The sequence below is a fragment of the Manacus vitellinus genome, unplaced genomic scaffold (genome assembly GCF_001715985.3).
Source record: "Manacus vitellinus isolate BGI_N305 unplaced genomic scaffold, ASM171598v3 scaffold_6_pilon, whole genome shotgun sequence".
In the NCBI taxonomy this organism is placed as follows: Eukaryota; Metazoa; Chordata; class Aves; order Passeriformes; family Pipridae; genus Manacus; species Manacus vitellinus.
The window spans coordinates 10,632,124-10,643,016 of NW_021940750.1; positions in this window are offsets into that span (position 1 = coordinate 10,632,124).

Here is a 10,893-nt window from a genome sequence, read left to right on the forward strand (position 1 = left end):
AAGGTTAACAACTTATACCATATTAGTAATGTAAATTATACATTAGTATTGGAAAACCAATTTCCTGCTATGGAGAAAATGGATGTATCCTGGAGAACACATCAGCCTCCATGTCACACCATTGACTTAGCTACAGTACCACACACAGGCAGGTAGTTAGATACATAGTTATCCAACCTGCATATATTATCTGATTGGCACATTCACTTGCTCCTTGACTGCCATAAATGAGTGGCTGTGCAGGTGCCATTAGCACATGCATCTTTTTCTGAATGCACCATTGTAGGAGTAGCTGAAAAGCTGTTTGTACTACTCAGTCAGAAAGTTGGCAGAAGGGCTGGGTGAAAAATGGCAAGTATGTTTCAAGAAAAATTCAAAAAACTTAATGTTTATTCTACATTTTTTAACATCTCACTGAGAAACTCAAAAAACTTGAAGGCATTGAAAGCAAATACTTTTCAGGTTTTAATTTAACAATTATTGCATTTTCTTCTTCTTACCTTTACTCCTTTGTCCTCCCTCCCGTTTTGGTTTTTTTTTACTGTTTTCATTTCCTGCCCTTTGTTTTTAATGACCAAGTAGAAGAGGATGGAGATAAAGAAACAGAATGAATGAGAGGGAGGAGGAAACAATACCTAGGAAGCTGTAATACTTTTAGCTAGTTTAATAGAGACATTTTTGTTTACCTGTACTAAGGTATTAAATGTTCCAGTAGGTGAAACTCAATTTGACAGGAAACTGTTTGGCTTGCTCAAGACATGTCTGTTCAGCTGGTTGTAGATTTTGACCCTATACTTTTGCTCTCTTAAAAATGGAATAGTGCTTTCTTAGGTAACACTGTAAAAGTTACAGCTTCTTTTTGCTTCATGGTTTGAATGTTTGCAATTTATGACCCGAATAAGCAGATACATATGTTTTATGCATATATATAGCACTTTTGAAAAGTTGGCATGACTCATCTTCAAGTTAGTAAGGAAAAGAAACAAAAATTTTATGCTTACAAGTCTGGGCTTAAGCTATTCCATCTCAAGCTTCCTCTGTTTACTTTCCATTTCAGCAGCTGCTGGAAGCATTCTTCAATAGGAACCAAATAAATCCATATCACCTGTCCCATTCTGAATTGGAGTCCAAATCTTTCTGTCAATTATCTCAACATTTCCATGCCATGAAAAAAAACAAATCAGAAGAGTAATAATAAGGCCTTATGCAATTTACAGGCATGTGACTTGAAATTATCAAGAAAAATCTTCATCATTCCTCCAAAAAATTCTTTGCAATCTGAAGTGCAGTGTCTTCCTCTCCAAATTTGGTAAATGCTGATAAGTTTTGGGTTGAATTTAACGCGGACCTATATCCATTTTACTACGGGTTAGATTTTTTGGTCTTTCAGTATTTAGCCTCTCCTCCAGTATGTCACATGGCTGTGAAGAAATGTATGGATTTGAGTGTAGAAGCAGTTATCTGAGAAATCCATCAGGATTCTTCCAGAAGCACATGGCATGTTTATCCCTATAGACTTGAAAGATATTTTGCTCTAAACTCTGCAGGTCTCCCACACAACGTTCATAAATAAAAGCAAATTTTGAATCCCTGCCTTTAGTCCTAAATCCCAAGGTAAGAATTGACTGGAATATATTGGAACAGATCTGTAGGTTTGGATGAAATGCTAGATTTAGGTCATCGCCATGTCTTTCAAGCACGCAAAAAAACCTGCTGTAATATGTTATTTTGGTACTGGGCCATGCAAATCTTGCCCAAATTTTGAGTGCGTGAGCTGTCAGTAAAAGAGCTGTATCATTGCGGCCAGGAGGTACTTCAGTGGAATTCAGCTGAAATTTGTCCCCTCATTTCACTTCAAATGAGCTGATTAGGAAAAATGGTTTATTGTGCTGAGATAAAAACAGATAAGCCAAAGCACTAATTTGTTTTTCCAGTGAGAGTTTCATACAGTTTGTAAACAGATAATCCAGAGCAGTAATCAACCTTTTCACTGGGATGTTAATGGAGATATGGTAAAGCAATATATGACAGCCAAGGGACAGAGTGCACTTCTTACTCACTCTCTCCAGACATGAAAGCAGTAACTCAGATCAGTCGTCTATGTCATGTGCTATTACTTTGGAGCGAATCAGTGCATGGATGTTTAAGGACATCTCAAGCAGATTTGTTCATTTAATAGGGAAAAAAAACAAAACAAAAATAACAACTGTTATATTTGAAAGCCAAGACCAAGAGAAATTTAGTTTAGCTAAAGTAATATTTGACTTTAGTTCAAGTTGGGCAGGAGTTCAGCCAGAAGTTATCATATGATTGGGTTTTGGGGTTTCTAGTTTTTTGGAAGTCTGTGTAAAATGATGTAGTAGTGGTCTCAGTCCAAATTCCAAAACATAAGTACCACCATTCCTCACAAAACCCTGTGATTTGGAACATTGTTAAAAGTCTCCGAATAAAAGAAAGGAGCAAGAACTCCTATTCTGCTCAGGTTCTGCTCTACACATCTGAAATAAAGAGATGGGAGACATGAAATGACATCATTACCTTTGCACTCTTGACAATCCTTCATTAAGAAGAAAAAAACATCGCTGAGGAGAAAAAAAAGAATTGCCAACTACACTGACTGCTCTGTTCATATTTTTATCCTTGTCCTATAGGATCTCAACAAGCACTTCTCGGCATTGTCACACTCTTTCTGAGCCTGGTTAAGAGTCAGAAGGATCTACATGGTGAAGATGAAACAACTTACTATAACTTCTTTTAGAGGCATTTGAAAAGCATGTGCCCTAAAGTTTGTTCAAAGTTAACTTTCCAGGGTTTTGCCTTCTAGGAGGTCTAAAATAAAAACATTAGCAAATACAGAGGTTCAGTAGAAATATAAAAAAACCATTGGTGCATTTCAAATATATGAAGATTTCCAGTTTTAAGGAATGGTTTTTATGTCTATCACTCTGGACTTCACTGCAATCAATGAAACATATTTTGTCTGCATTTAAAGTAAATATCTCATGGAATAGCACATGTTCAAAGTAACAGAAAAGCTTTCACTCATCTCTCACATACAATGCAGCCTTTTCCTTTGAAGAGTTTTTCAGATGGTGTTTCTTAGAGGACTGTGATTAAGAATGACATTTTCTCAGTCTTATTGCTAATTGCCTCCTCAATAAATAAATTATATTTCTAAGAGTATATCATGACAACTCGACACATAAGAACATTTGCAAACCAAATTCCAGTAGGCTAAAACGTAATGCAAAGTTCATGAAGTCATTGGGTATTTTCTTTTTAAACACCAGTCATAATATACCAATAATGATTATATGCCATTTCCCCATCTGTTAGTTGAATTGTTTCATCTCTCTTCTTTCCACCTTGTTCTACACGTCCCTCCACCTTTACAAATGACATTTTGGTTTAATAAGTTATACATGTCACTCATGGTTTCAAATGAAAGTGAAGTTTCAAACTTCAGAACATGGCTTCAACTTCAGATAAATGGATAAAGTACCATTAAAACATATGTTGAAATCAACAGTAATGTTCAATATTTGTTTAGTTATATATGATCAAACTTTGGAGTGGCTAAGAATGCCTTCTCTCCTGAATAAGCTTTACCAAATCACACACAATCAGATATCAAAATGAAAAAGAACTAAAAGTTATTTTTTCTCTGCAGTTTCATTTGACTCTTTCTCATCCTTGTACCATATTGAAAACAACAGATTGTACTGCAAAGATTTTAGTCGTATTACATGTCTGTTCTATTGAAATGTGCCATGAAGACTAAGACTGCAGACTATTTTTGATTCATATCACTTAAACAGGAGTAGAATCAGGCCTACATAATCCTGCAAGGATTGCAGAGATATATGGTTTCCTTGGCATTAATCAGAAGTGTTGGATAACGGCTCCCCTCAGAGGTAGTTTAGGAAGTATGCGCCAGTCCAGTATGTCTCCTTTGCTACTCAGTGTCAGGAGGAAAGAGATTATATGCATTATATAGTTGCATCATAGTTTTTGCAAACATGTATTGCAAACTCCATCCTATAATGCATTAGAGATTGCCAGTTTAGTTATTTTCTTTTGTGGGAACTGACTGTAGCTAGTTAATACAATATGTTATAATTAATGATGGAAGATTATATAGGAATTTAGAAATGAAAACATGGTATCAAGGATTAAGATTCATTTTACAAAATATAACCAGTTTTTAGGTTGAATTAGAAGCATGAAAAAAAGAAGCTTTCCTGACTACTTTCTAATACTTCAGCTTTACAAAATTAAAATGAAGGTAAAATAAAGATTTCTATTGATTTTGCAAGCCAGAAATTTGAATGTTTGTCCAACCAAATGTTTAGAGTGGCTCTGTGCCAGGCTCAGTTGTGTTTTGGAGACTTCTCTTTCTCAGTAGTGTCCCATTCAGTCATTTAAGGCTTACAAGCAAATTCTCTTGCCTCAAAGATATTAATTTAGGATAACACATCAGCATGTACTCTGTCCTATACCTGTTTGAGGGATTCTATTAGGAAGCATGGAGATGACTCCTTCCAGTATTATTTCCTGCCACTTTTATGAGTTGCATAAGAATGTTATTGAACTGGCTTTTTGAAATGTGTCCTAAAAGATTTCTAAGAAATTACTCACATTTTGACCATCAGATCATTGTAGAATACATTAGCTTGGCTTGTTTATTAAACAAGACAATAAAATAAAAGGATAATTTAATAAATTGAACATATTTTTTGAGGTCTACTTGTTCTTCACATTTCTCCAATACAAGAAATAGAGGATATCAGATGAAACTAGCATGTGGGAGAATCAAAACCAGCCAGGAGTAAGTGGTTCTTCACAAATGAGGGGGAAAAAGTCCAAGTATATAAAATCAGAATTTTCTGAGACAATTACCATCATCACAGAAAAAGTCTGGAAGTTATAACTCGTGTAAGAACTAGGAAAACATCAGCTCAAGCTTAGCAGCAGTTGAAGTAGCAAATAAAATTATAGGAAATATTAGGTAAGGAACAATAATTAGAAAAAGGACAGAGTTTTGCCACAGTGTAAGCCCATGCTGCATCTTGAATCCTGTATGCAGATGAGTCCCTTGTCTCAAGAATGGATACAGTGCATTTGGGAAAGGTATGGAGAGGGGCAGCAGTAATGACAGCATGTGCATCATCTGCCATACACAGAGCAGTTGAGTAGCTAGGGCTCTTGTGCTGGGCAGAAATATGACAAAGCTTTATAAAATCATGAGAAACAAAACAAAAAAATATGTGGACTGTGACTGATTGGTCATCACCTCTCCAAATATAGGAAGTATAGACGGATGGCAGGTTCAAAGCAAGCAGCGGCAGATGTGTCTTCCCTGAAGACGTTGCTAAGGTGTGGAACTGCATGCACACTGTGTGAAGCTTCATTGGGATAAAGAGAAAACTGGAGAAATTAATGGAATAAATAGCTGTTAAATGTGTAAATTACTGTCTAGCTCAGCACATCCTCTAGTGACAAAGTGCAGGAGGCAGAGAGTATTTTATTCTGAAAGTTCATTATTCTGTAGATAAAAGACAAGTGCAAGTACATTTTTTATATCTAAAAGACTTTCAGATTTAAACATAACCCTTAATTGAAAAAAAACCACAGGGAGAGATACTTTATATTTTCTCAGAGACTGTGAAATAGCAAGCAGTACCTGGAAAACAGAAAATCAAGATTAATTTTCCATCTGTCAGTCTTTGCACTGGTAGTTCTGAAACACTTTTGCACACATGCATTTTTTCTCATACTGTTATAAAGCTGGCCAGTAGCATTCTGCACTTGTTTTCAAAATGGATGAATAAGACAAAGAATGACTGTGATGCCCTAGTTTTCAAAGCTTTGGTCCATCACTATCTTTCACTGAAAGGTAAACCTGTCACTACAATTGTGTTCTGTTTCCAGCCAGGACAGGGGTAATTTTTGTAGCAGCCAGGAGGGGCATGACTAGGACACCTACAGCACCTCACTTCATTTTCCAGGAAGGGGGAAGGCCTCTCTCTTCCTGGTCAGGGTAGGGTGGTGGGATCAGGTTGGTCTTTGCGGTGAGCATTTTTCATGTGTCATTCCCCTCTCTCTTGCACACTTTTGCCATCGATATTGTTGTTGTTACATTTCCTTTTCTTATCTCATTGCTGTTTCTAGTACATTGTTCTTACCTCAACCCATGATCTTTACCTTTTGTGCCTCCAGTTCTCCTCTCCAGCCTGCCAGAGGGAAGGGGGAAGTGAGCAAGCAGTGTGTGGTTTTGGTGGGAACATTCCTAAACCACAAGAAGTTGTCAGGTTACAATGGATGGCAAGGGGAGGGCAAAAGTCTTACTCAGTACATAGGTCTGAACAGAAACCAATAAAAAAGGTGTGCACAGTCCCAGAAGAAAAAGAATGATAAATAAAAAATTCTGTTTTATCCCAAACACTGAGGAAAACATTTTTTTTCAAATATAAGTGATGTGTATAAATTGCTTTGTGCACCTTTTGTCATCCAAACAATACACTAAATCTTTTCCTGGCCAGAGAAGCTGAAGTAATCTAACATTATTTAATGCACTACAAATTTTAAGACCCTAACACAATATAGCAGGACAAAATTTCACATTTCTTCATGCACCCTTGTTGAATGGAACTTGGAAATGAAAGATGAAACAAGTCCAGAAGGTGTTCTCTTTTTTAAACATGCTAATTAGGATTAAACATAAGATCTGAGATACCAGATGTAGGTTTATTCAAGCACTTTATATAAACAAAACAAAACTGGGGTTTTTGTGTCCCAGTGAATTTCTTTAATAAAAAAAGCAAACAACCAGATCTCAATATAATCTCAGGACAGACATTTAACTGAGAATATTACTGCTAGAATATATGTAACAGAACTGCTAAACTGTTTGGATGCTCTAAATGTCAGGATATCGACAACAGCATTATCTGAGATAACCAAGTTATCATTGTGGAATCTGAGTTCAAGAAGGATACTTAGTAATTCCTGAAAATCAAAATCCCTTGCTGTATTTCAAACAATGAGCTATTAACCCACAACTCTGAAAAGCACCTGTCCTTTTCAAAAGCCTTAATTTACATTTTGAGTAATTTAAAAATTCACAGAAGTTGCCAATACAACAATGCATCTCAATGACAGAGTGACAGAATCTCACTCTCCAGGAGTGAAATATTTCTCACAAGTGAATTAGTGCCATATGATCTTCTGTCATTAGACATCTACCCAGTATAAAGAGAATTAAGACCACTATCCAGTAAATATTCTTACAGCATCATTTTTTCATCCCTTTCTGTTAGCTCTCAGTATATGCCTAGTTTAGCTTCTATCCAGAACATAATCCAGAACATAGCATAATCTAGAACATAGAACCTGTAGTAGGAAAAGGGTATGAAACTGTGCTTACATTTAATGCTATGTTACACAGCTAAAAAACCCAGTATATACTGTGAAGCAAGGGGAGAACCTGGAATGTAAATGAAGGCCATACTCTTTCAAAAGCATGTTCATGGTACTGATTGCTCCAGAGACATCTCACTTGCTGTGAACATGGAGAAGCCATGCAGTGCTTGGCCATGCAATGTATGTGGCGTCGTGCAAGCAGTGCCAAAGCAAGCCTCAGAGATCTCTGCCTCACCAGAGGACAATGTGTCTCACTGCTACCAGTATGTTACACTAACACTTCCTCTGAATAACAAATGGAAGCATTATGGGGCTGTCTTTGGTCTGCTTTATGTGTGCAGTGAGGTGCCCTCTTTTTCCAGAAGGGATGGAGAAATCCAGTACTGCTTCTTTTCTTCACTAAATTTTCTCACATGGAGGTTGTTGAAAATGGCCATTACTGGCTTTAAAAAGAATGGCTTCGTGTACCACATTTTAAAAATAGAAATTAGTCAGTTTTCCAATTCAGCTGGCAGTTTTTGTTTTTAATATTTTTATTACTGCAGACATCATCGTCCAGCCATCTGCTAAAGATGAGACAGACAATAACTGAGCAGAACTGGAATGAATTTTGCTGCATCTGCAGCTGGGCATTTCATTACTGTACTCCAATGGGGAATTGTTGGGGGGAGGTATTATGTTCTTTTTTTAGAGACAATTGAAATGTGATGCACAGCAACACTTCACTGTGAAAAAGGTTACTGTTTTTTACAGGAAGACTGAAAGACCCATATTGACCTTTGTTCACCACTATCCTATCACTGTTGTGAGAGAAGAAGCAGCTAGTCTGCATAAGTTCCTCCTTCTGTCACTCCTGAGGCTCATCTGATCACTGAATTAGTAAGATTTTTGCAAATTTGAGAAAGAAGTTAGGCTAACCCACCCCAAATGCCACAGCTGTCCAGTATCTTGCTCTAGTTCTTCATGTTTCTTCGTTTCCCTCACTTCCAGTTATTCTCCAAAGGAGCAACCTGACCATTCTCCCTTTCAGAAATTGGCAGTCATCAGGCTCTTCCTTCCTTAAATCCATAGTTACTCCAGACTAAATGATTAGGATGAGTAGCTTTGGCCAGCTATTTTTTTGTCAAAATTTTTATTTGATTGTCAAAAGGTCAGAACACACACAGGTAAGTGTGCTTTTCTATGAACTAAAAATCTGTGAGGAAAACACTTTTCTTTTTAAAGTTTGGTAAAAATAAGATTAAAAGAAAAAGAACAAAAAAAATGACCAAACAGTGTCTATTAGGGTTAATATTAAGTCCAAGGTAGTGGAGGGGGGGTGCCCTGCAGATATGTAAATGGCAGCAGTCTTCTGCACACAGAAGTTGAAACTATAACCTTGAAGTCCTGAGACAGCTTCTGCATTAGAAGCTTCTGGGTTTTGGTGGTCTTTCGCCAAAACTGTTCCTACACAGTTGTCCTGTCAATCTATATCCTCTCCTTGCAAACACAGTTCTTTCTCTTGGTTCCTTCTATAGGATTGTTACACAACTGGTAAAACTCACTGGATTAAAAGATGTTTATAAACACAAAATTTGCAACTTGTGTAGAATTACAAAAAAAAGCAAGAATTGTCTCTATCCACTTCAACAAATCTCAGCATGAAAACACTGCAGAATTAAAGAATGAAGAAAACACAGCTAGAAGTAGTACATAAATGAGCCCTGATCCACTGCCCGTTGATGTCAGTGGAAAGACTTACACTGACTTCACCAGATCAGACCTATTGTGAAGGGCTGAAAAATGTTAATGATATCTTTATGCAGGATATTTTCAAAACCAAACAGGATGCCTTTTATTGTTTAATCAATGGCTTGTATAAAGTCGCATTGCTTCCCAGAATGTCCCTGTCCATAAGAAACTATAGGCAAGGAAAAAGCAGAAGATAAAAAAGTATTTTTAATTAGCCTTCAATTAGTCAGAAACTTTTCTGTGCCAAGAAGGGGTATAACTGGAGACAATATGCAGTGATGTATTACAGCTGTTCATTTTAGAAGACACAAAATCATTTCATTGTTGTCTTGTTACATTTTTACTTCTCCCCTCTTGTACCTTATTTCTCTTTAAGAAATCTCTTAGCACAGTTAAGTTGGAAGGTTATTTAGGAACTCTTGCGCCTTTTTATTATTTTACCATATGAGAGTTCAGGCATGTTGTCAGGTCATTTGACCTCCTTAAGTGCATTGGCAGAACTCTGATATTCATTGCCCAGATATTTTCCTTGTTTCCTTTTCTCAAAGTTAAGTAATAATTTGTATTAATTACAGAAAGTACATCCTTAATTAACTGTGGAAAGACTTGGGTTTTTTTCCCCAGGCATCTTTGATATTTTATCTGATAAATCCAATGACTAGAAAGAGATGTAAGCTGATTTTCAAACCTGTTATTTTGCCCCATTAGTAAAAGGAGTGATGAAGGTAAAGGTGATTGATATACAAAGAAGAGATCAGATATGCATTTGCAATTTGAATCAAAAAATACCCATGTTAGTAGGAGAAGCTATAAGAGCAAGCTTCAAAAGAAAACTTTTATGGTGCAAAGTGATATACAGGATCTTGACTTAGAAATGATTCTGCATACTGCAATGACTAAAAGAAAAACAAATCAAAATTGATGGGGATGACTGTTCCAAACTGAAGAGCATACAAATATACATGAAAGTATGCATTGCCCATAGTATTTATTCACACCAAAGGAAGTTTGTACCAAATTGGTGCATATAAACACAAAGAGAGGTGCCCTTTGTTACAGGAAGTATGCTTCCAGGAAACACAGGATATTACTAAATGTGAATGAGTCTCAATCAATTACCCACATAATTATTCAAACTTCTATATCTTTTTCAAGAACATTTTTTTTTAAACTTCAGTGACAGAAGTCAAGCACAAAAGACATATTGCAAATTCAAAATAAAAGCATTTTTACAAATCCTACCAAGAGCAAACATGTATCTGAAGTCAACTTTGGATAAAGTATTTACAACCACTGAAGTAGAAAATCTTTTAATTTGGCCATAAGCTCAAGATTTCTGAGGTTAATTTTTTTTTTCACAGATATGACTTTTTTTTGCCTTGGAAATTTTGGGTTTTCAAAAGTACTTATGCTATTTATGTGGTTTTCAGCATCTAAAGTTCTGCATTTATGGTAAAAAATCTTAGCGGTTTGAAAGTGGAGAAGTATTCAATCTTTTCTCCATGAGAAAAGCCTACCTCAGAAAACCAGTCTGATAAAGTACTTAAGTCTGTCCTTAATTTCTCATCCATGATTGTACCAATTTCAGCAAGGCATTCACATACTTTAAGTCAAGTGCTAGTTTCAAACAGACTTGAAAAGTTGCTTTATCCATTCAAAGTGCCTGAACAATTCAGGTTCTCACCTCCTTTCTGTAGGTCCTGTGCATTTTGGAGCCCCTGTTAGCTGTTCTTTCAAGAA